This window comes from Monodon monoceros, unplaced genomic scaffold, assembly GCF_005190385.1.
Source record: "Monodon monoceros isolate NGI ecotype Baffin Bay Population unplaced genomic scaffold, NGI_Narwhal_1 Super_Scaffold_6, whole genome shotgun sequence".
Classification (NCBI taxonomy): Eukaryota; Metazoa; Chordata; class Mammalia; order Artiodactyla; family Monodontidae; genus Monodon; species Monodon monoceros.
This window is the reverse complement of record NW_021703783.1, coordinates 69,946,134-69,965,026: the sequence shown is the minus strand read 5'-3', so window position 1 is coordinate 69,965,026 and position 18,893 is coordinate 69,946,134. Positions and strand designations below refer to the sequence as shown.

The window sequence follows — 18,893 nt, the reverse complement described above, 5'->3', positions numbered from 1 at the left end:
CACGCTTCAGTTTCCATATTATAAAGTGGATGCAATAGTAATTTGTATCTCATAGGATTTTGTGAGAATTAAATGAGTTAATATATGTAAAGCATTTAGGATGAAGCCTGGATTATACTAAGTGGTTTGTACATTATTAGTACAGATAAAGACACAGGCATGGACCACATGATTCTATCCTTAAGGAGTTCACAGTCTAGTGGGACGCTGAGACAAGGAGATACTAGAATGGAAGCAGGACAAGCCTGATGAAGACACAAAGGAGGGGAGGCAAAGGGATTTAAGTCCCATCTGATTTGAGCCCTGAAGGATGAGGAGGATTGAAGCAAGGATTTGGGGAAAATGTGTTCTGAATTCCGTAAGAACTTTTGTCATACAGCTCATTCACAATTACAAAAACGCATTTACTTTGTGCTTTGCGATTTTCAAAGTGACTATGCGTATCTTAATTTATTTGAATCTTTTATCAGCCTTATGAAATCGATATTTTGGAGCACATTCTTCGGGTTAGTTGTGGGAGAGGAGTCTCATAAAGATAACACACGTTTTATAATCTCCAAGAATAAAGTTTAGTGGATTTTGGGGTTCCAGGTTTACATAAATGGAAATTGAAGTTTGGAACTAAAGGACTTGCCAAAGTCACACTTGTGCTACAAGAACGACGTGAACTCCAGTCTCTGATTATGTATGGTTTTTAGTCCTTTTATTACATATACGGTGGCCCCGAAGCAAGATAAAATCATCCATAATGGGCACAGAATATCTGAGGTCTTTTCCTCAAAATAATATTAGAAAATTGCATACTTTGGTTTTAGAAACTCCAACATATCAACATCATGCAGAAAAAGAATAAACAGGACTCTCTGAATGTGTTTTCTCTGGCTTTGCAATGCCAAAACATATCACTCACATCCTGGTAGAGTAAAACAAACAATCTTTCTGAGTCTCCTTATTCAGTGAGCTTCCACAACTAGGAGGCCAAGGCATTTCACAGGGACGTCAAGGGAAAAGGTTGGGATATGTCAGCCCTGGGGCAGGGGCGGCTGAAGTCACTACTTAGGGTTTGGAGCCAAGGACAACTGTCCAAATCCAAAGGCAAGCTCGGGTGGCAGGCAGTAAGGCAGGCTGGGGTTAGTCACAGAACAGACTGGGCACTGGAGAACCAGAAACCTACTGCCATGAGACAGGATCAGTTCAAGGGCACCCAAAGTCAAAGAGTCAGATAAGGCCACAGGGAGTGAGAGAATAAAAGGTTGGGCGAGGGATCAGGGAGGGCAACGCAGAAGGACTGATCAGTATCAGGGAAACTCAATCCCTGAATGGGTTTCCTGTTCCTACTTCTGAGGCTTTCTTCAACAATGGTTTGGTGGGACTCTGTCACAGCAGGGCTGGTCTAGACTGCACAGGTGAGAATGAGCTACAGTTCACTGGCTGAAATGAGGTGGGCTAGGAGGAGGGTTAGCCCTGCTCTGGTGAGTCAGTTACAGAGAGACAGATATGGTAGCAAAACCCCTTCAGCCACATGGGACGCCAGCCTCAGAAGCATGCATATACTGTTGAAGATTTGTATTTGGCCCAAACATCATCATTTCACTTCAAATGAAGCACCTTTAAAAAGTGTTTATTTTTCAAAAAGGTTCATAGCAAATGAATAGTAAGTGGCTTTTAGTGGGGGGAGGGGGGATGAAGTGAAACAAATATCCTTTTCAGTGAATCAGAAACATATACATCACACTGTCTTTGAAAAGTATATAGGTCTGAAAAAAAAGGGCCAAAACCTTTCTTTTGAAAAACCCAAATATTTGGAATTCTATACCATGCCCCCAACTGGAAACCAGTTTGAGATGCTGGGATAAAAGTAGATTTGAGCTAATTACCCTGAATTATGAAAGAACTAAGGGTGATGGGAACCCTCATATGGTGATTAAAAATGTGCTAGCCACTCCTCTGAGCAGCATATATGTGTTCATTTAATCCTTTCAGCAACCCTATAAGTCCTATCATTATCAATATTTTACCTTTGAGGTAATTGAAATACAGAGAAATTAAATGACGTGGCCAAGATCATACAGTTCATAGAATCCCTCAAAAGACGGATGCGGTAAAATGTAATCCCATTTGCTCTCTTCTTTCTCAGCAGTCATGCCAGGAGCCAGGGGCATTTTTGAGGTTGATAACTCCAAATTTGTGCTTCCATGTAGCTAAGAGGTTCGATTTTCTGTCCTGCGGTTAGCCTAAAATACAGGCATACTTCATGGCTAAAATAGTGATGACTATGCTGAGTAGTGAAATTTTGTAAACCTTTTAAGCTTTAGTGTCATAAATGAAGATACATATGTGTCAGATAGAATGATCGCTGCTATTATTTTGCTCCAAACTTCCTTCCCACGCAGTTACTGGGTTAGACTAGGGGTTAAGAACAGGGGCTGGGGTTAATTCCTAGCCAAACTTACTAGTGATGCAACTTGGAAAGTTATTTAACCTACAAGGAGCTGGTGTTTCATTTTCTGCACAGTGGGGATAATAATAGTCCCTATCTTACAGGCTTGTTGGTGGCCTTAAACACGATGCATACTAAATGCCTTGCACAGGACCCAACATTAAGTGTTCAGTACGCGCCAGTTATTATGGTTGGTTTTTATTATTCTGAAGATGAAAACAGAGGAAATCAGGGAGGAAAGAATCTTTAAACTTCATCATATCTCTGGCTCTCTTCTCTCTTAAAAATTCTACTCAAGATGCAGTTAGGACTTTGACATTTTTAAGATGGGAAAGGCCAATGTAACCTTTCTCTCTTGTTTTGCCCATCTGAAAAAATGACAGTTTCTTACTGGATTAATGGGATCACTGATCCAGGAGAGAAGAGTTGATGAATAGAAGGGACAGACAAGAGGCAGGAATGAAAGATAAGAATTTTGGGGGGAAGGGAAGCTGACTAGGAAAGAGTAGGGAAACACTGATAGTAACACCTTGTTTTAGGAACTTAGAGGAGCTGGCAGTGGTGCTGTGGATGGAATGTGATGTTGAATAATTTTATAGGTGATGACATCTACATTATCATCTACATCAGGGAACCAAACTTCCTAAGCAGGGTTTAATAGAGACTTGTTTTATACCGACTTCATTATGTAACACATATTTTAAGATGTTTTCATGAATTCTCCACAGGTAGTTAATTTTGTGGAATATTATTAATTGGTATATTCCCTTCCTCTTTCTCACCAATATTGGCAATATCGAGAAAATAGAAAAAGTATACTAAGATATTTATTAGAAAATACTATGTTTAAAAGGGAACTTACCTATACACCAGTAATATTCCATTAGAAAATATAATAGAAAAAAAATCTCATTCGAAAATTAAAATAACATGAAAAGTCTCCATAAGACTTTTGTGGAGAAAACTGCAAACCTTTACTGAAAGAAATAAAAAAAGGCCCAACTAAATAGTAGATTTGACCATTGAAGGATTGAGGAAAACTAGGTGTTTTTAAATGTTAATTCTCCTCCAAATAATCTACAAATTCAATGTAAACCTAATCAAAATACAAGAAGGATTTAAAAATGAAATTTAACAGGATGATTCTAAAAGTTTTATGAGGGAAAATGTGCAAGAATAACTAAGGCAATTTTGAAAAGGAATTACAGAGCAAGGGCTTGCCAATAGCACCTGTTAGAAAATAAAAAAAAGTTGTATTCATTGAAACAGTGTGTTGCTGGTGCAGGAATAGATAAGTCAATGAAACAGAATAGAGGTTAGAAACATATATTATATACAAATTTGGTACATTATGGCTCTGGTGTTTAGGTCAGAGTTGAAAGGGTAGGTTATTCAATAAATCAGCTCTCCATTTGGAAAAAAATAATCAGATGTCTGTCTCACAAGATAAACTCAGTTGGATTAAAGACATAAGTACTTAAACTATGTAACAAAAGAAAATTCTTAAGTGTAGGGAAAACATTCATAAAAGCAAAAACCATAAAGGAAAATACTTATAAATTTCATTAATAATAACTTATAAACCCCTGTACCACAAAGTTCAATAAAAAGTTAGAAAATAACTAATAGATTGGAAGAAAATATTTGCAACACATATAACAGACTGAGGGTTCACATTAGAAATATATGCTTGTAAGAAAAATAAGTGACAGAAAAGGGGATGGGGGAAGCTATGAAAAGACAATTCACAGACGTAGACATACAAATGCCAATAAAGTCATGAATAGATGTCTGATCTCACTAGTAATCAAAAAGTAAAAATTAAGATAATGTGCCATTTAAAAAATCAATTTGGAGAAATTGAAAAAAATTGATGATGTCCAATACTGGTAAGGTAGTAGTTTGACATATTCTCATACACTATTGTTTGGAGTGATAATTATCACAGCTGATAAGAAAGGTGATTTATTGCCACTTATCAAAGCTAAACAATCACATTCCCCATGACATCCAAATATCACCCCTTGTTTTCTACCCTGGAGAAACATTTGCAAATGTACAGAAAGGGGGGCATGTTCACTATTGTGTTGTTTGTAATAGCGAAAGCATCAGAAAAAAACATCTAAATTTCTATTTAATTAAAAAAGTTGAGGGGCTTCCCTGGTGGCAGAGTGGTTAAGAATCCGCCTGCCAATGTAGGGGACACAGGTTCAAGCCCTGTTCCGGGAAGATCCCACATGCCTCGGAGCAACTAAGCCCGTGCACCACAACTACTGAGTCCGCACGCCTACAGCACTTGCTCCGCAACAAGAGAAGCCACCGCCATGAGAAGCCCACACACCGCAACAAAGAGTAGCCCCTGCTCGTCACAACTAGGGAAAGCCCACCTGCAGCAATGAAGACCCAACACAGCCAAAAAAAAAAAAAAGTTGAACTGTAGTATTTTCATACTGTGGAATTCTAAGAAGTTAAAAGGGATGAGTTAGTTATATTTGTAGCAAGATGTTCAGATCTCTAAGCTCATTTGTTAAGTTAATGACCCAAGTTGCTGAATGATGAGTAGAGTACAGTAGATGCCATTTATTAAAAACAAAAGAAAACACTTGGCATTGTCAGTCCTTTTGATTTTGGCATTCTTAGAGGTGATGTTGCCACACTATGGTTGAATTTGCATTTCTCTGATAACTAACGATGATGAACACCTGTTTATAGGTCACTTGAACATCTTTTCTGAAAAGCCAATCAGGTCATTTGCTTATTTTGAATTGGGTGGTCTATTTCTTTTGTAAAAGTTTTTGATTGTAGGACTGATTCATAATTCTTTCTCCAGAAAGTCTCTTGTCAATGATATGTAATTACAGAATCTTCTCCCATTATGTACCTTGACTATTCACTCTCTTAATGTTAGCAAGAAAGTAAATTAACTGAAACTCTCATACATTGCTAGTGGAACTGCAAACTGGTATGACACTTTGGAAACTGTTCTGGAAGAACCCATAAAATTAAACATATGTGCACTTATGACCCAGTGGCTCCACTCTTGGGTGTATGAGTGGAACACAAATGAGATCTTATATACACTAAAAGACATGTACAAGAACATTTATAATGCTTTAAAAGCTCCAAACGGGAATCATCTCAAATGTTCACCAACAGTAGTAGACTAGAGAATAAATTGTGGTATATTTGTACAACAAAATATTACATAGCAATGATAGAGAACAAATAACTACCATGTGCAAAAATACAGACGGTCTCATGGATCTATTAAGCAAAAGAACGTAAGCACAAAGTGTGCATATTGATGATTCCATTTATATGAATTTCAAAACCAGGCCACACTAATCTATGATGACAGAAGTCAGACTAGTGGTTCCCTTGGAGAAGTTATTGATTAGGAGGGGACAGGGGGCATTTTGGAGATCTAGAAATATTCTGATGTGAGCGTATACCTACGTATGTAAGTATATGTAAAAATCCATCAACATGTGCACTAAAGATTTGTGGAACATATTTTATATAATTTAAACTTCATAAAAAAGTTTTTAAATTTTTAGAAAAACCTCATGAGATAGACACTATTATTATCCACATCATACAGATGGTGTATCTCTTTTGCTTTCTGCTAGAGTTTGTGGGAAGACCTATTCCCAGGCTCTGATAATACACAGCTAATAGTACAGTCCAGGTAACCCAAAGCAGCCTCTTTTCAATTCAGGATACACAGTGATGAAAGGCTCCTAGGCAGTAGTACCCCCTCCTGCCCCATCCCAGGCCTTTCTCTGTGGGCCTCAGCTCTTCAATCCTCAGGAAACCTACAAAGTCTTTTTCTCTCTTTGGGTTTAGGCCAACCTGGCCTCCCTTCTGTGGGTCAGAGAATGAGGGAATTAATAATACAGAAAATCTCTGTTGTCCTCACACAGGCCAGGCTCCTAACCACTCTGAAGCAAAAGAAGCTACTGAAAGGTTTTCTGAACCATCTAAAATGTTCTATATCATCTTGCAACCAGTCTATTATAGTGCTTATATTCTAATTTTTTGAAAATCCATAATCACAAACAGCAGTGATGAGGGGGTTCTTTAGGCCTAACAGTTGGATCTGACCTGAGGCAAAACTAACCTGTGGTAATAGAAGTGAGAATTGTGGCTACCTGTGGGGTCAGGGGATACTGACTTGGAAAGAACATGAGGGAGTCTCCTGGGCTGTGGAAAGCTTCAAAATATTAATTGGTATAGTGGCTACACATATGTAAAAATTCACTGAGCTGAATTCTTAAGATTTTATATACCTTACTGCATGTAAAATATACTTCAGTTGTAAAACAAAGCAAAACAAAAACCCCAAAAGTAATGATAAAATAATATATAGTGATGAAATAATAACAAGTATTGAAAATTATAGAAAGATCTGGAATGATAAAAATCAAATTCCTAACAAGTTACTTATGGAGGGGTTAGGGAGAGAGAGGTAAAGAGAGAGAATGCGCTTAGTGGTTAAAGGGATCTCACCTTCCTCCTAGTATGTACTTTTTTCTAATACAAAAGTGAGAAAGTGCTACGTAACATATATCAAACATGTAGATAGACGGTGTACTGCATATAGGCACTGAGGATTTCTGAATCCTTTCTACTATTAAATGCTCATCACCTTACCTACAACCACTGACACAAAATGTTATTATACCTGGAACACATTAACTCCTCCGAGTACAATCTATTTCTTAGGTATTTTCTCATAACTCCATTCCATGTGCTGACTTTGTCTTGGTCCTGATATAAATATAGGTCCCAAGATATAAGCTAGGCATATTTTCATTATAACATGTTACTTAATCTGTCATAGGAGGTAACCCCCGTCATAGCCAGTCCTCATTCAACCTTGGAGATAGGTAGAAAAAAAAGAATCTTCTCTGCTCTGGCCTTCCATTTATGCAGTTGGTAGTCAGCATTGAAAGAACTGATTAAATGAAAACACCTCTTTCGATATTTATTTTTCTTTAAGTTAAAATTCAGAGAAAAATTATTTTTACGTTATCAAACCAGCATATGTAAATTTCACAAAAGGCTGCTTTTTAATAAAATAACTTTAGAGATAATAGAATGTGTATTTACAGTTTTTGCATCTGTGAACTTTTTTTTTTTTTTCGGTACGCGGGCCTCTCACTGTTGTGGCCTCTCCCGTTGCGGAGCACAGGCTCCGGACGCGCAGGCTCAGCGGCCATGGCTCACGGGCCCAGCCGCTCCGTGGCATGTGGGATCTTCCCGGACCAGGGCACGAACCCATGTCCCCTGCATCGGCAGGCGGACTCTCAACCACTGCGCCACCAGGGAAGCCCACACCTGTGAACTTTAATTATGGTTTATATTTGAGGGTTGGCTGTAAGTTCTCTAAACCACCTTGTGTCTGAATTGGAGAATTAGGGTGAGGGTTAGGATCAATATTAGGATGCCTTTTATCTTTTATTGTCTGGAGTTTCAGTAAATTGGATTCTAAACATACATTTAAATCTTGAATATTTCTTTTTTAAAAAATAAATTTATAAATTTATTTATTTACTTATTTATTTATTGGCTGAGTTGGGTCTTTGTTGCTGCGCACCGGCTTTCTCTAGTTGCGGCGAGCGGGGGCTACTGCTGATTGTGGTGTGCGGGCTTCTCATTGCGGTGGCTTCTCTTGTTGCGGAGCACAGGCTCTAGGTGCGTGGGCTTCAGTAGTTGTGGCACACGGGCTCAGTAGTTGTGGCTCGCGGGCTTTAGAGCACAGGCTCAGTAGTTGTGGCGCACGGGCTTAGTTGCTCCGTGGCATGTGGGATCTTCCTGGACCAGGGCTCGAACCTGTGTCCCCTGCATTGGCAGGAGGATTCTTAACCACTGCACCGCTAGGGGAGCCCTGGAATATTTCTTGTATCCAATGTCTGTCCTACATTAAGGTGGATATCAGACAATGTGCCCTGAGTTTTGGGCCAGAAAATCTCATCATGATAGGCATGGAAACAGCTAAATTAACTAGATTTTTCCAAATTGCCTCTTCTCTGTGCATAAGAAAATGCTCATTAGCGCCCAGATACTCTCTCTGTGTGAGCTATAACACTACTGGAAACAGAGGACAGGGCTCTTTGCCTGTATGTGCACATGGTAGAGTCCATGTATCTTAGGGTCAGGTTTGCCAGCCTGTGATCTGAGGGCCACTGAAGTGGAATGACAGGACCTGATTTGCACATTGCTTCCCGTGTTCTTTCTTCTTCCTCCCTTATGTTTTCCCTCCTCTCTTTACCTTTCCCTGCTTGTTTCCTCTCCTTTTGTTTTTTTCTTAAACAGACTTTATTTTTCAGGTTCACAGTAAAATTCGCCGGAAGGTCCAGAGTTCCCACATATTCCCTACACCGCCCCCCCATGCACAGCCTCCCTCATTATCAACATCCCCCACCAGACTGGTCCATTTGTTACAATCAATGAAGCTACACAGACACATCGTAATCACTCAAAGTCCACAGTTTACACTGGGGTTCACTCTTGCTGTTGTACATTCTACGGCTTATTTCCTTTAAAAAAATTCTCTCTTGCCTTATACCTGATGGCTAAAGTGTTGGCAGGTCCTCATCTATGCCAGGTGCACTGGAATCACAGACCTTTTTACAGAGCCATCATGCCCGAGTATGATCCCATTCTGATCCTTTCAGAGGTTCCCTCATGGGAAATATTTATATTTTGCCACTTATATTCCCCGAGTGCAGTTTCTCATCACCTTGGATTGTAGAAACTCTAAGAAATGCATTCACTTATTCCTCAAATACTAATGACAATTGAGGGCTGAGGATAGAATAGGAAAACAACAGAGCCCTTGGCCAAACAGAGATTACATTCTAGTGTTCCGGCGGCTAAGTAAACAAGCACTTGCGCTGCAGAATGACCAGCCCTGGAGGGTCTTTAGTGGTCCCTCCTGGCTCGATTCATCTGGCACATAACTGCAAAATTAATAAAACACTCGGGCTCCATCAATGAGATGTGCAGCCCCAGATTCCCATGTTGCTTGGAAATTTCCTGTAGAGTCAATATTGAAATTTTACTCCTGTTCTAGAGTGACTGTAGAACTCTGCAGCTACACTGGAAGCCAGTGGGACATTAGTGTAAGTCTTCAGCAGACTATCAAGGGACCCCTCCTGGAGTAAGGAAGAGAATAAAAATGATGTATCTTTCATATAATGTGACTCCTTGGTGGCTGTTTCCTCTCTCTCAGGGTGAAACTAATAGTCAAATATAAAAGATATGCAAATCATTGGCCGCTTCCAATGATTTCACCTGAAGTTTTCACTGTGTGCGGTAGTCCTTTCTGCCTACTGTACCACATCTTTTTCTCACTGGACCAGCTGGAGCTAATCTCTTTGAGCCAAACATTTTTAGGAAGGAATCACTGGCCATCCCTACATGCCCTCTTTTAACTTGAGCACTAGTGTGGCCTCTGACAGCCCTCTTTGTCATGGTCCACAGAAATGGGCTAGAGAATATCCTTTTTTTACTTATAGTGTGCATGTAAAGGTGATGGCAGGATTAGAGGATATTAAGAATACTGCAAGATTTATGCTGGCATGCAGAGATGACTGGTGTTTGCCTTTCCTGGTTTTAGCTGGATAGCAAAGATCAGGATGATTTCATCTAGCTGTTGGAGGGACACATGTATGTTGAAAGAAATGTGTGTGTGTGTGTGTGTGTGTGTGTGTGTGTGTGTGTGTGTATGTGTCTTTGGAAGAGGACTGGAAAGAGTTTTTAAAAGGAAAATAGAAAAGTCTTTCAGAATAGTGACATTCTATTCTCAAACCATTTCCTTTCATTTCAAATAAAGGGCAAATGGAAAAGTCCTTGCAATTATTAGAGGGCCTACCCAAAGACACATGTACTAAAAGAGGAACTCAGAAAAATTTAGTGGCCAGTGTGAGGCCTATTTCGACTATGAAGCTAGACTGATAAGTATGTAGCCAGTCAGGTGATCAGTGTAGTATATCAGGGGCTGGTCAGCAAGATTAGCCAGAGATATTGACAATGAGACAGCCCAGGCTGATGCCAAGGAATCCTTGAGTGGAGAAGAATCCCTCATTTGGGGTCTTTAGCCAGTGTGGGTCAGGTAAAATATTCAGGCAAAACCTAGGTTGTATATTGATTTTTTTTTTTCAGGCTCCTATAATTAAACTTATTTCTAACAAAATCTCCCAAGTGGTGGCAACTTAAGCTTAGTCAATTCCAAGTAAACTCAGTAAATGTTACGTTTTTCCTTCCTGTTTTCTTCTCGATTTTGCACTTACATTTTGGAGTCACATGTAACCTCAAAGCACCAGGGAACATTTATCATGCGCCCTTATCCCCACTTCGGGGTTTCCCGTAGCCCATTGCAACTCAATGCCACATCCATGTGGCTCCTGGATACTCGCCATGTCACTGGGCCCTCTATGAAGCTGCTGTAGGCCCTTCTGCTTAGATTACCTCACAGCCCCTGTAGTCTACTGTGGTCATGCTGCGCTGGGGGTTGCCCCTCACCTGGGAAACAAAGCCTGTGCTCTTCTGCTCTCAGAATCCCAAAGGGACCTAGGGTTTCTATACTGTTATCTCACTGCCCTGACTTAGGTTGAGGGGAGGGGCCAGATACACAGCTTTTTTTTCATACACAGCTTTTTCTCAGAGGCACTGAACAGCATAAAAACTTCTTACTTTTTCTTTGATTCTTCTCTCTTATTTTCCTCACTCTGTAGGATGTTATCTCTCAGTGGGATGGGGCAGAGGTTGGGATGGATGATTTCCTCTTATAATTAGAATTATTCATGCACATCTTTTTGTTAAGAGCTAAAAATAATATGCCAGGAGTCCTTCAGCAGCTTGTTTGTTTTTTTTTTCCTTTCATACTATTGTCTCTGTTATGAGTGTCAATTTTTTTGAAATCCAAAAGTCAAGAATTGACTGCTTTTAAGCAACAAGAATTTACTGTATAGCACAGGGAATTATATTCAATATCTGTAATAACCTGTAATGGAAAAGAATCAGAAAAAAACAACTAAATCAGTATGCTGTACACCTGAAACGGACACAAGATTGTAAATCAACTATACTTCAATTAAAGAAAAAGAACTGACAGCTTAGTTTTGTTGAATCATCATCCACACAGATGTGTGGAATTCTCCAACTGTTGCCTGATATGCAACAACAGAAACTGCTGAGAGTAAACAACACAACCATGAATATGCCAAATGCTATCATGTTACTTAGGCACGCATGTGTGTACGTGCACACCTAAATATCATAGCAAACGATCCCAGGTCAATTCTTGGTGAATTACCCTTTATGTTTCCCAAAGTGTCCAGTTGAAAAACAAACCCAACTATTACAAATCAGTCATAGATGAATTTGTGGAGTTAATTACCTGATCACCATCTTAGTGCTTGGCATGCAGTATTGCCAAAATGCCGAAGAGTCACAGTTTATTTATTTATTTAGCCATGCCCTGCGGCTTGAGGGATCTTAGTTCCCCTACCAGGGATCGAACCCACGTCCCCTGCAATGGAAGTGCAGAGTCCTAACCACTGGATCGCCAGAGAAGTCCCCTGAAGAGTCACAATTTAAAACAGATCTTAGAGGCCAGCCTGATTGCAGCTCTAGTGTGAATCCCCTCTACATCGTTCTCAGTTGGCCCAGGAAGGAGGACTGGCCATCTTTGTGAAACTAAGTGTCATGTACTTAGGGGCAGGACTGGCTGTACACAGAGTAGGTAAATCCCAGTGTGATTTTATTAAAACAGTTTTGTTATGTTTTCTGGGTACAGAATAATATTTTCTCATTGCAAAAAAAATAATCGGAAAATGCAGATAAGTGTTTGGATAAAAAAAGCGTATTAGGTGTAATCATACCATTCAGATATAACTCTGTTAATATTTTGTTGTAGATTTTTTTCCTATGCATACCCAGGATGTATGTATGTTCATACATATACAGAAACATAACACATATTTATACAAAACAAAATCCAATCATATTGTATGTACAGTCTGCAACCCTCATTTCCCCTTAAACTATGTATTATGAACATTTTTACACGTCAACACATGTGGATCTATAACAGGTTTTTTATAGAAATAACAAATTACGTAACCAATCTCCTACTGACAAACATTTAGGTTGTTTTCAATTTTCATGCTGAAACAGTGCTGTTGCAAAAATCCTCAAACATTCTAAAAGTGGAATCTCTGGGTCAAAGGAATGGACAGTTTATCACCAAACTGCCACCAAATAGTTTATCAGTTTAGACTTGAGGCAACAATGAGTGCCAATGTCATGGTCCACACAGTGGATTTGAAGGCCAAGCCAGTCTGTCTAAATGTCAGCATAACCATAACCGAGCATGGTCACCTTCCCCCATCTGCCAGGCATTACAAGTTCACTCATAAGGACCTTCTTAGAAATTAGAGGGTGTTTTCCAGGAGAACATGACGGGAATGTGTCTGCGATCAGAATAAGTGGTTTCAGAACACTCATATAGCAAGCCTGTGTGTGTGTGTGTGTGTGTGTGTGTGTGTGTGTGTGTGTGCGTGCGTGCAGGCAGGCACATGCTTAAAGGGAGCAGCAGTGATCACAAGTACGGGTACAGTGTAGATATGTTCAAGCTTTTTCTAGGACAGTCTTAATTTTATTATCTCCTTAGGAAATCATTTAATTCTCAATAAATGTATTTACATAAGATGTATTACATAATCTCTTTATATAACTGCATTTACCAATTTATAAAGTTTTTTTATCAGCTTATTTGTTTTGCCTTTTAACTCAGGACATACCATCATTGCGCTATGGCTGCTGTCCTCAGAGCATAGATAACGTCCTATCTCAGGAAGGCTGGGCACCCCCCATAAAATGAAATCTCTAGTTCTGAACCATCAGCAGTTGTTGAAGGAGGCAGGCTCCTGCAGCCTGCTGCTTGTCTCCCACTCTCCGTGTCAGAGTGTGGACCACCCGGTGAGCCCCAATCAAGGCTCCCATCCTTCTCTGAGGTAGTCTTCCCCTATCTGCTCTCAAGTTTCTCTCCTTTTATTTCTCCCTTCTCAGGGTAAAGCGTGGGAGTAACAAATGAGAAAATGCACCATTTTTCTAGAGATTGAATGGAGACTGGGGGATGTTTTTGTTTAAACCTCACTAATCTATTCCAAACAGGTGGCCTTAGGCTTTCTCTCCCACATCCCTACCCCACCCTGTCCTGCTCCAGTCTGCGTTTATTGTCACAGATTGTCTGGCTTCTTTCTCTTCTTTCTTCCATTTAAAAAGATAACCATGTCCCAAAAAGAAAGGACCTGAAAAAATCCTATGGTAGGTGTGGTGGGTACTGCTAAGTCTTGAAAGCTCTTAACTGTGACAGACCAAAACAGTGTAATCATAACATGGGGGAGATTTGCAATGGCGAGAAAAATGAAATATAGAGAGAGGGAAAAGAGTGACAGTGACAGGGAGACAGATGCATCTGAGGGGCTGCTACACAAGCTGTTCACGCCCAGGGCGGGGTGGACAGGGAAAGATGGCTGTCTGTTCAGTAGTGATTTTCAGGACAGTGCAATGACTCTTCTGCAGAGAATAAGGAGCATGGCGAAGAAACAAAGGTCAAAGTTGTTCCCCGAGACAAACCAAGAAGAAAACCATCCATCCTCTTTGGCTATAATCATTTCCAGAAGTCTTGTCTTTTTTTCTTCCCTTTCTTTTCTCAACCAGTATACAACAAACTAACCCGTGAAGGCATAGTTTCATTGTGTGCCTTTATTTCTAATTATATTCTAGAGTACTAAGGGGATGCATGGGGACCCTCCAATCTGGCTTTACTGCTATATCAGGGAGCACATTTCTTTTCATGTCACCGATGAACTGACAAGGGGTATTTTCTGTTGCTCATTTGGAGGCTGCCTGTGCCAGTGAAATAAGGGAGGTCGGTTATGATTTAGAGCTGTGTTTTGAAACTGTGGTAACCAGGATGTGACCTTCCCCCAAAGCTGGGCCCTTCAGGAGAGCTGAGGAGGGAGGGCCAGCTGGTCCTGGGAAGAGAGGGTGCCTCCCAGAAGGGGCCCAGCAGAAGAGAGAAAAGTCATTCTGTTTTTCTTCCGAGCAGCAGCTTTATCTTTGTCCCCTGACCCCTCATACTGTCACATCCTCCTCCTTCCCTTGGTGACACAGCATTGATAAAAGATAACAGAAGAAGGGTTCCATAGATAGCAAAGAGCACCTGCACATATCTTTTGTAATCCTCAAAACAATGCTCTGGGGTATGACACCTTTCCCCCATTGTCTTGATAAGGAAACTAAGCTCAGAGACTTAAATGACATACCTGGGGTCACTCAGGTGGTAGGAAGCAGAGGCAGCACTAAAACCCAAGTATCTGACTGCAAGTCCAGAGTCTTCCAGTCTATCACCGGGATGCACCAGCTCCTCCATATGATTTTACGAAGTTTCTTGGCAATCTAGACCATATTGGCTTTTATGCCACTTATATTTCAAATAGCTCCAAGAAAATTTCAAAAAACAAGGAAAACTTAAAAGGGTAAAAGAACTAAGCTTACAGATTCCCATGCATTCACTATTCTTATCACCAAACAGAGCAAATAAAGACACAGGGCTTGTCATTCATGCAGGTCAAATCACAAATGGTGGTTGAAATTTAAAAGAACAAGAAAGGAATTGAACAGAGAAGATACAAGTCAAGATGGGGTGGGATGTGGTGGTGGGGAGAACGCAGACATTAGAGAATTCTGGTTCTGGAATCAGATTACCTGAGTTTCAAACCCAGTCTCATTGCTTTCTAACAATATGTCATCAGGCAAGTTGGTTCGCCTCTATAAGCCTTGGTGCTCTCATCTGTTAAATGGTGATAACAATAGTATTTACCTCAGGGGTGTTAGATGAAATAATCCTTGTAGACATAAAGCTGACTTTGTATAAATGATAGCTATTCTGATTTTTACATGAAGGAGCAGGCAGGGTCTGGTGTGAAGAGCCAGAATCCATGCCCTCTTCTCCATCTAGGTACATTTGGGGTCTTATAGGCAAGTTCTAAGGGTGTCCTTTCTGGAAGGGAAGGAAGTCACAGAAGGAATTTCTTGGCCTTTAACGGAAATAGTGAAAAAGGAGAAAAAAAAATCAAATGCACATATGTCCAATTTGCCTTGCTGCCAAACAGGTGATGCCCTGGGATGGAGGAAAGATGTCAGAAAGATAGAAAGTTCTTTCATCATCCCCCACCTCTCCAGCCCCCGCAGATCCACTGGGAGAAGGGAGGTTTCTGGTTGCCACTGTGATCGCCGGATCCTCTGGCGCCCAGTGGTTGCAGCCTGTGTATCTCAAGCTGTCCTCCCTTTGCCTCCGGTTCGTTGAGCAAAGTCCCTGCCGCCTGAAGCTCACCTGCTGCCCGAGGTCTCTTTTGCCCTCTGCCTGGTGCGGGTTAAACCTCGACTCCTGGCAGCTGCTGTCCCAGCCTCTGGGGAGGGCAGAGGCCCCCAAACAGCCTTCCTGTGCCAGGACCAGGTGGGCTTGGGAGGCGGGTCTGGGCTCAGGCTAACCCTGCCACCGCCTGCTCGCCTACAGCGTCTCTCCCCTGCTAGGCAGCTGCGCGCCTGCATTTGCCAAGAGGAAGAAGTGGGGGCCGAAAAGGCAAACACCTAAGAATTATTTCATCTTGTTCTTAAGATCCGCGGGAACGCACCCCAGGAAGCCTATGAATTATTCATTAAGCCTAATGGCGCGGTCACAAGGGAGCATTGCTAAGATGCAATTAAGTGGTGCTTTAATTTGAGAAATATTTATCAGGGTGTAGCGTACAACGTTCATTCATATCTTTGTGAAAAACAATTTGATGGTAACTAAGGAGAAGAAAAACCAAAGCGGTTAGTAGAAAAAAAGCCTATTCTATGAGCAGCTTTCCTGGGCGGCTTGCCACTGGCTCCTGCCTTGCATCCTGATGTAAAGGATCGATTTTGAGCAGAGCACAATAGGTATCATTTGCCAAGGATTTGCTCTGGCCTGGAACTGCATTAAGGAGCGTTTGCACATGTATCATTGAATACTCACGCCACTGTCCCAATACAGTCTGAATCTCTTCCACAGGACCTCACACTGGTTCAGTATATTGATGGTATTATGCTGACTGGACGTGGTAAGGAGGAAGTAGAAACTATTCCAGCCACTTGGTAAGACACTTGTCTGCTAGGAGGTGAATCCCACGAAAATTCAGGGGCCTTCCACCTCAGTGAAGTTTCTAGGCATGCAGTGGTCTGAGCTATGTCAAGTTTATCCCTTCTAAGGTTAAAGTCTCCATTCCTGCAACCAAAAAATGACTTATCACGGGCCTCTTTGGATTATTGGAGGCAATATATATCTCATTTGAGTGTGCTACATCAGCCGAGAAAGCTGCTACCATCGAGCGGGGCTCAGAACAAGAAAGGGTTTTCCAACGGGTCCAGGCTTCTGTGTAAGCTGCCCTGCCATTGTCCCGCCAGCTAGGACATAAATTCCATGCTGTGTTCTACACGGAGAGAGATTTTGTCTATTTTACTGCCTATTTTACTGTATTTCTAGGGCCTCAAACATTACCCAGCCCAAAGCACTCAAAAAGTATGCGCTGAGTGACTGAACATCCTATGAGGTAGCTGCTATTATTCTCCTCATTTTAGTGACAGAGAGATGGAGATTTCTAGAGATCAAGTTGCTCAAGATTGCAAAGAGTGAAAGACAGAACCTGAAACCAAACCCAGGCCAGCTGGGTTCAGTAGGACTCCCATTTTCAGCCAAGGAGCAAAGAGAAGCCCACACATCTTCTCTGAAATCATTCATTTGCTCAGCTCAGGTTCTGAGATCATCTTCTCTGGCTCTTGTGTGCAGCTCCTGGATAAAAGGCATACACAGAGCAAAATCTGAGATTCCTCCACAACCCATCTGCTCTGCAGAGGGCGCTCTAGGCAAATCTGGAAAATCAATGACTTCATTGGTGAAGTCCCTTTCTATGCCCTTCTTACTCATTTTTCGCACCCTGGGCTCCGTTTATTTACCTGTTGCTTGGTTCTTAACATAGATAGGAATTTTCCCTGTTGTATGGTTTTCTTAATAATCTGTTAACTTTTATTGAATATTCTTTCTTGTGTTGTGTACAGTGCTAGATATTTACCATATGTTTTCTTATTTAACCAAGGAGAGCTCAAACAGACCCCAACACTTGGGGGAACTTGTAGTACTGGGTTGGCCAAAAGGTTCCTTCAGTTTTTAAGTAAAAATAAAAGACACATTTTTCATTTTCACCAAGAACTTTATTGAACAATGAATGTATTCACCATTTTGTTCCACTGCCTTCTGTCATTTTTCAGGCAACATCATAATTCCATCTTCCCAAAACTTTTTATCTTTTGAGCAAAGAAACTTTCCAGGTGCCTTTTACAGTCTTCCAGGGAATTGAAATTTTTTCCATTTTAAGAGAATTTTGTAAAGACCTATAAATGGAAATCTGAAGGTGCAATATCTGGTGAATAGGGTGATGAATCAGAACTTCCCAGCCAAGCTGTAACAGTTTTTGCCTGGTCATCAAAGAATTATGTGGTCTTGCATTATCCTCAGGGAAAATTATGTGTTTTCTGTTGACTAATTCTGGACGCTTTTCGTCGAGTGCTGCTTTCAGTCGGTCTAATTGGGAGCAGTACTTGTTGGAATTAATCATTTGGTTTTCCAGAAGGAGCTCATAATAGAGGACTCCCTTCCAAGCCCACCATATACACAACATCACCTTCTTTGGATGAAGACCGGCCTTTGGTGTGGTTGGTGGTGGTTAATTTCGCTTGCCCTGTGATCTCTTCCATTCCACATTACTGTACAGTATCCACTTTTCATCGCCCGTTATAATTTGTTTTAAAAACGGAACGTTTTTGTTACATTTAAGTAGAGAATCGCATGTGGAAATACGGTCAAGAAGGCTTTTTTCACTTAACTTCTGTGGAACCCAAACATCAAGACGATTAACATAACCACGTTTGTGCAAATGATCTTCAACCCTTGATTTGGACATTTTGAGTAGGTTGGCTATCTCCCGCGTGGTATAGCGTTGATTGTTCTCAGTTAATGTCTCGATCTGATCACTACCAACTTCAACTGGTCTACCCAACCGTGGAGCATTGTCCAGTGAGAAATCTCCAGCAGGAAACTTTGCAAACCAATTTTAACACCTTCGATCAATCACAGCACCTTCTCCATACACTGCACAAATCGTTTTTTGCATTTCAGTTGCGATTTTACCTTCCTTGAACTAATAAAGCATGATATGCTGAAGATGTTGCTTTTTTTCTTCCATCTTCAATGTTAAAATGGCTACACAAAAATTCACCAATTTTGATAAGTTTTTTAAAAAATTCACGCTGATATGACAGCTGTCACAATACAACCTAACAAACTTGTTTAGAATGA

At 40.8% G+C, this 18,893-nt stretch overlaps 1 pseudogene; it reads left to right on the top strand.

Moving 5' to 3' along the window:
- The first annotated feature begins 13,864 nt into the window (after positions 1-13,864).
- The window catches only part of LOC114886186, a 29,266-nt pseudogene continuing 24,237 nt past the window's right edge, over positions 13,865-18,893 (top strand).